At 52.4% G+C, this 6,000-nt stretch overlaps 1 protein-coding gene across 2 annotated transcripts in view; it reads left to right on the top strand.

The window, feature by feature from the left end:
- CAMTA1 (calmodulin binding transcription activator 1) overlaps positions 1-6,000 on the top strand; it is a 63,623-nt gene that overhangs the window by 4,921 nt on the left and 52,702 nt on the right. The window contains exon 1 of one of the 2 annotated variants that reach the window (XM_044282131.1): positions 860-922. The exons of the other annotated variant lie outside the window; for it this stretch is intronic. The gene's annotated coding sequence lies outside the window, so the exon portion shown is untranslated. Of the gene's footprint in view, positions 1-859; positions 923-6,000 lie in introns of those variants that run through there. 2 annotated transcript variants of the gene reach the window in all.

The following is a 6,000-nucleotide window of genomic DNA, read 5'->3' as shown; positions in this document are numbered from 1 at the left end:
GGGACAAAACGGAAGCGTTTTTCTCCGGTATTGAGACCCCATGAGGGATCTCAATACCGGAAAATAGAAACGCTAGTGTGAAAGTAGCCTAATAGAAGGTAACTTTTGGGCAAGGTAAGTTAAGGCCACAAGCTCATAATACGCTATTTGTCTACTGATAATGCCTCATACCCCTGCAGAAAGACATAGCAGGGCTTGTTTTTTTGTTACATATAGCAGAGCTGAGTGTGTTAAAATGTAGCAAAACTGAATTAGAGCTGTTTTCTTTGGGCCGCTTTCACTCAGGGCTCATGCCCGTGCTGCCGACCGCAAATTGCGGTCCACAATGCACAGGCACCGACCGTGGGGCATCCGCAGCGGATTGTGGACCCATTCACAAAAAAATAGCGCACACCAGCGTTTGATCAGTGATTGTGAACCAAAACAAGGGTCAGAAACACTGATGGAAATCACTGATCAAACACTGATTGTGTGAAAGCAGTCTTAGATGTAGCAGTGTGTCATATCTTGTAGAGTTGATGCAGTGATGTATAGTTTTTTTTAGATGTAGCAGGGCTGAGTATGTCACTCGGCTCATCTCATTATGATATCATTTTGTATTATCTGGGCAGGTAAATCTCCTGCATTATTGTTCACATGGTTGCTTATACACTACAGCCGCACAGAGTCAAATTGCGATTTCAGCTCTGCTACCTCTGTGTGATAATTGGAAACTATGCAAAGCGTGCAGCAGGTGTGTGCGAGTATCGGAGTGTAAACAGGAATGATATTCTACTTGAGGACTCTTTGAAACTGAGATACTGCAAGTAGGCGGAGCCTGTGATATATAGTCAGAGCTATAGATCAGCAGAGCCTGAAGTCCCTAGTCATTGTCCTGAGGATGGAGCTATAAAGGGACCAATTACCACCTGGGTGCTGCCTGGTAATGTAGACGATTTAAGCTGTACAACTAGTTGCTAGCAAACTAAGGGCTCATGCACACAAACGTATTTTCTTTGCGTGTCTGTTCCGGGGTTTTTTTGCGGACCGTATGCGGAAATATTAACGTCAATGAGTTAACGCAAAAACAAAACAAACGGAAGTTACTCCGTGTGCATTCCTTTTCCGTATGTCCGTATTTCCGTTACGCAAAAAAATAGAACATGTCCTATTATTGTCCGCATTACGGACAAGGATAGTACTGTTCTATGAAGGGCCAGCTGTTCCGTTCCGCAAAATACAGAATGCACACGGATCCGTTTTTTTGCGGACCGCAAAATACATATGGTCGTGTGATTGAGCCTTAATTCTGTTCCTTTAAGAGGGATTTTACCCCACAGGGGTCAGCAACCTTCGGCACTCCAGCTGTTGTGATACTACAATTCCCAGCATGCTCCATTCATTTCTATGAGAGTTCTTAGAAGGGCTGTGCAAGGATGCATGCTGGGAGTTATAGTTTCACAACAGCTGGAGTGCTGGGTGTTGCCTACCCCTGCCCTACATTTTCACATAGGGTCTACCGTTATGAAGAGATCATATCCCTCTTAGTTATAGTTAACCAATATTTGGTTCCAAATTGTGGCAATACATCTAGAAATAGTAAAATAAGCAAACCTAATATCAATTTGCTGTGCAGTTGTATCTATCGTTCGCTGTTATCAGTCATTTCAAGTTGTGAAGAGGAGTATCTTCTATTATTGACTTTATAGTTTATTATATCCTTTATTTCCAGCTGCTATCACTGTTGAGGCATTGGTGCAGCATAGAGAACAGGAGAAACTACAGATGTAGCAGAGCTGAATGTCCTATTCACTGGGATAACTGGAAAATAGTGCAGTAGATTTACTGGCAGCCTTTTAGAAAATCACCAATAACATATTGTAATGTCGTTGCACGTTGTATCAGCTGGCAAAGTGAGCCCTGCTGCATGTAAATGTATGTAGCAGAGCCAAGTTTGTCATTTACCCCATTTGGAGCTGTATTGTAACAATTTGTCCAAATTCCAGATCTTGGATAAGGTAACCATTCAAATGTAGTGTTTCAATCCCTTTGCAACACTAATTTATTGTTCACTTCCAGCCAAATCACAGTGATGTGCTTAGTAACGAGGAGGTGGTGTGTATTGCTAGGAATTGTGGAGTAATTGGTGGTACTAGGGAGGCTGCACAGACAGGAGAGGCCCTGAAACACAAATCAATGTGTATCTGTCAAGAGCTAGTTACAGCAAGACAGCGAGTGTCCATTTAGTCAGAAGTTATTGCTTAGATGTAGCAGGGCTGAATGTGTGTTCTGACTATTCCTTTCGTGCTCCTGTATTAACACAGTAGCTTTACTTGCAGTTGACAATGCATAAAGCATAAAATAAAAGCTACGTATGGAGTTACTGCACATCCCCTTACTGTCAATCATCAACCTGTAACTCTCCAGCTGCTGTGAAACTACAACTCCTAGCATGCCCTCACAGCTAAAAAAAAAACTGGTATGATGGGGGTTGGAATTTTGACAGTCAGTGACCATGACTCTAGAATATGATTGAGAATGGTGTAAGTGGACTACTGCTTTAATTAAATACAGCTAGGTCCAAACCATCAGGATCTATGGGGAGAGAGAAGGACCAACTGGCAAGTCATTTGGGGAAAACCCTTAACTGAAAACAGAATAGATATGATCTGGATTCTCATTTTTGCTTAAAGGGGTAATCCAGGATTTTAAAATAAATGGCCTATCTGAGGACAGGCCATAAATATCTGATCAGCGGAGGTCCAATACCCTACACCACTATCGGTCAGTTGTCCCTGAGCAGCTCCAATGCTGTAAGGGATGTAAGGTTGTGCACCTGTAGAGCTGTGCACCAGTAGGGCTGTGGAGCTGTGCACCAGAGTGGTGGTGGAGATGTGCACCAGAAGGGCTGTGGAGCTGTGCACTAGAGGGGTGGTGGAGCTGTGCACCAGAGGGTGGTGGAGCTGTGCACCAGAGGGTGGTGGAGCTGTGCACCAGTAGGACTGTGGAGCTGTGTACCAGAGTGGTGGTGGAGCTGTGCACCAGTAGGGCTGTGGAGCTGTGCACCAGAGGGGTGGTGGAGCTGTGCACCAGTAGGGCTGTGGAGTTGTGCACCAGAGGGGTGGTGGAGCTGTGCACCAGTAGGGCTGTTAAGCTGTGTACCAGTAGGGCTGTGGAGCTGTATACCAGAGGGGTGGTGGAGCTGTGCACCAGAAGGGCTGTGGAGCTGGGCACCAGAGGGGTGGTGGAGCTGTGCACCAGTAGAGCTGTGGACCTGTGTACCAGTAGGGCTGTGGAGCTGTGCACCAGTAGAGCTGTGGACCTGTGTACCAGTAGGGCTGGTGGAGCTGTGTATCAGAAGGGCTGTGAAGCTGTGCACCAGAAGAGGGGTGGTGGAGCTGTGCACCAGTAGAGCTGTGGAGCTGTGTAACAGAGGGGTGGTGGAGCTATGCACCAGAGGGGTGGTGGAGATGTGCACCAGTAGGGCTGTGGAGCTGTGCACCAGAGGGGTGGTGGAGCTGTGCACCAGTAGGGCTGTTAAGCTGTGTACCAGTAGGGCTGTGGAGCTGTGCACCAGAGGGGTGGGGAGCTGTGCACCAGAAGGGCTGTGGAGCTGTGCACCAGAGGGGTGGTGGAGCTGTGCACCAGTAGAGCTGTGGACCTGTGTACCAGTAGAGCTGTGGAGCTGTGCACCAGAGGGGTGGTGGAGCTGTGTACCAGAAGGGCTGTCCAGCTGTGCACCAGAGGGGTGGTGGAGCTGTGCACCAGTAGAGCTGTAGAGCTGTGTACCAGAGGGGTGGTGGAGCTGTGCACCAGTAGGGCTGTGGTGCTGTGCACCAGAGGGGTGGTGGAGCTGTGCACCAGAGGGTGGTGGAGCTGTGTACCAGTAGGGCTGTGGAGCTCTGTACCAGAGGGGTGGTGGAGCTGTGCACCAGAGGGTTGGTGGAGCTGTGAACCAGTAGGGCTGTGGAGCTGTCTACCAGAGGGCTGTGAAGATGTGTACCAGAGGGGTGGTGGAGCTGTGCACCAGTAGGGCTGTGGAGCTGTGTATAAGTAGGGCTGTGGAGCTGTGTACCAGAGGGCTGCGAAGCTGTGTACCAGAAGGGCTGTGAAGCTGTGCACCAGTAAGGCTGTGGGGCTGTGCACCAGTAGGGCTGTGGAGCTGTGTACCAGTAGGGCTGTGGAGCTGTATACCAGAGGGGCGGTGGAGCTGTGTACTGGGGGGGGGAGTGGAGCTGTGCACCAGTAGGGCTGTGGAGCTGTGTACAAGTAGGGCTGTGAAGCTGTGTACAGGAGGGGTGGTGGAGCAGTGCACCAGTAGGGCTGTGGAGCTGTGTACCAGAGGGGTGGTGGAGCAGTGCACCAGTAGGGCTGTGGAGCAGTGCACCAGTAGGGCTGTGGAGCTGTGCACCAGAGGGGTTGTGAAGCTGTGCACCAGTAGGGCTGTGGAGCTGTGTACCAGAGGGGTGTTGGAGCAGTGCACCAGTAGGGCTGTGGAGCTGTGTACCTGAGGGGTGTTGGAGCAGTGCACCAGTAGGGCTGTGGAGCTGTGTACCAGAGGGGTGTTGGAGCAGTGCACCAGTAGGGCTGTGGAGCTGTGTACCAGAGGGGTGTTGGAGCAGTGCACCAGTAGGGCTGTGGAGCTGTGTACCCGAGGGGTGTTGGAGCAGTGCACCAGTAGGGCTGTGGAGCTGTGTACCAGAGGGGTGTTGGAGCAGTGCACCAGTAGGGCTGTGGAGCTGTGTACCAGAGGGGTGGTGGAGCTGTGCACCGGAGGGGTGGTGGAGCTGTGCACCAATAGGGCTGTTAAGCTGTGTACCAGTAGAGCTGTGGAGCTGTATACCAGAGGGGTGGGGGAGCTGTGCACCAGAAGGGCTGTGGAGCTGTGTACCAGAGGGCTGTGGAGCTGTGTACCAGAGGGGTGGTGGAGCAGTGCACCAGTAGGGCTGTGGAGCAGTGCACCAGTAGGGCTGTGGAGCAGTGCACCAGTAGGGCTGTGGAGCTGTGCACCAGAGGGGTTGTGGAGCTGTGCACCAGTAGGGCTGTGGAGCTGTGCACCAGTAGGGCTGTGGAGCTGTGTACCCGAGGGGTGTTGGAGCAGTGCACCAGTAGGGCTGTGGAGCCAGAGGGGTGTTGGAGCAGTGCACCAGTAGGGCTGTGGAGCTGTGTACCCGAGGGGTGTTGAAGCAGTGCACCAGTAGGGCTGTGGAGCTGTGTACCAGAGGGGTGGTGGAGCTGTGCACCGGAGGGGTGGTGGAGCTGTGCACCAATAGGGATGTTAAGCTGTGTACCAGTAGAGCTGTGGAGCTGTATACCAGAGGGGTGGGGGAGCTGTGCACCAGAAGGGCTGTGGAGCTGTGTACCAGAGGGCTGTGGAGCTGTGTACCAGAGGGGTGGTGGAGCAGTGCACCAGTAGGGCTGTGGAGCAGTGCACCAGTAGGGCTGTGGAGCTGTGCACCAGTAGGGCTGTAGAGCTGTGCACCAGTAGGGCTGTGGAGCTGTGTACCCGAGGGGTGTTGGAGCAGTGCAGCAGTAGGGCTGTGGAGCTGTGTAGCCAGAGGGGTGTTGGAGCAGTGCACCAGTAGGGCTGTGGAGCTGTGTACCCGAGGGGTGTTGGAGCAGTGCACCAGTAGGGCTGTGGAGCTGTGGAGCCAGAGGGGTGTTGGAGCAGTGCACCAGTAGGGCTGTGGAGCTGTGTACCCGAGGGGTGTTGGAGCAGTGCACCAGTAGGGCTGTGGAGCTGTGTACCAGAGGGGTGGTGGAGCTGTGCACCGGAGGGGTGGTGGAGCTGTGCACCAATAGGGCTGTTAAGCTGTGTACCAGTAGAGCTGTGGAGCTGTATACCAGAGGGGTGGGGGAGCTGTGCACCAGAAGGGCTGTGGAGCTGTGTACCAGAGGGCTGTGGAGCTGTGTACCAGAGGGGTGGTGGAGCAGTGCACCAGTAGGGCTGTGGAGCAGTGCACCAGTAGGGCTGTGGAGCTGTGCACCAGAGGGGTTGTGGAGCTGTGCACCAGTAGGGCT

The sequence above is a fragment of the Bufo gargarizans genome, chromosome 2, assembly GCF_014858855.1.
Source record: "Bufo gargarizans isolate SCDJY-AF-19 chromosome 2, ASM1485885v1, whole genome shotgun sequence".
Lineage (NCBI taxonomy): Eukaryota > Metazoa > Chordata > Amphibia > Anura > Bufonidae > Bufo > Bufo gargarizans.
The sequence above is the reverse complement of the archived record's forward strand: the minus strand, read 5'-3'. Positions and strand labels throughout refer to the sequence as shown.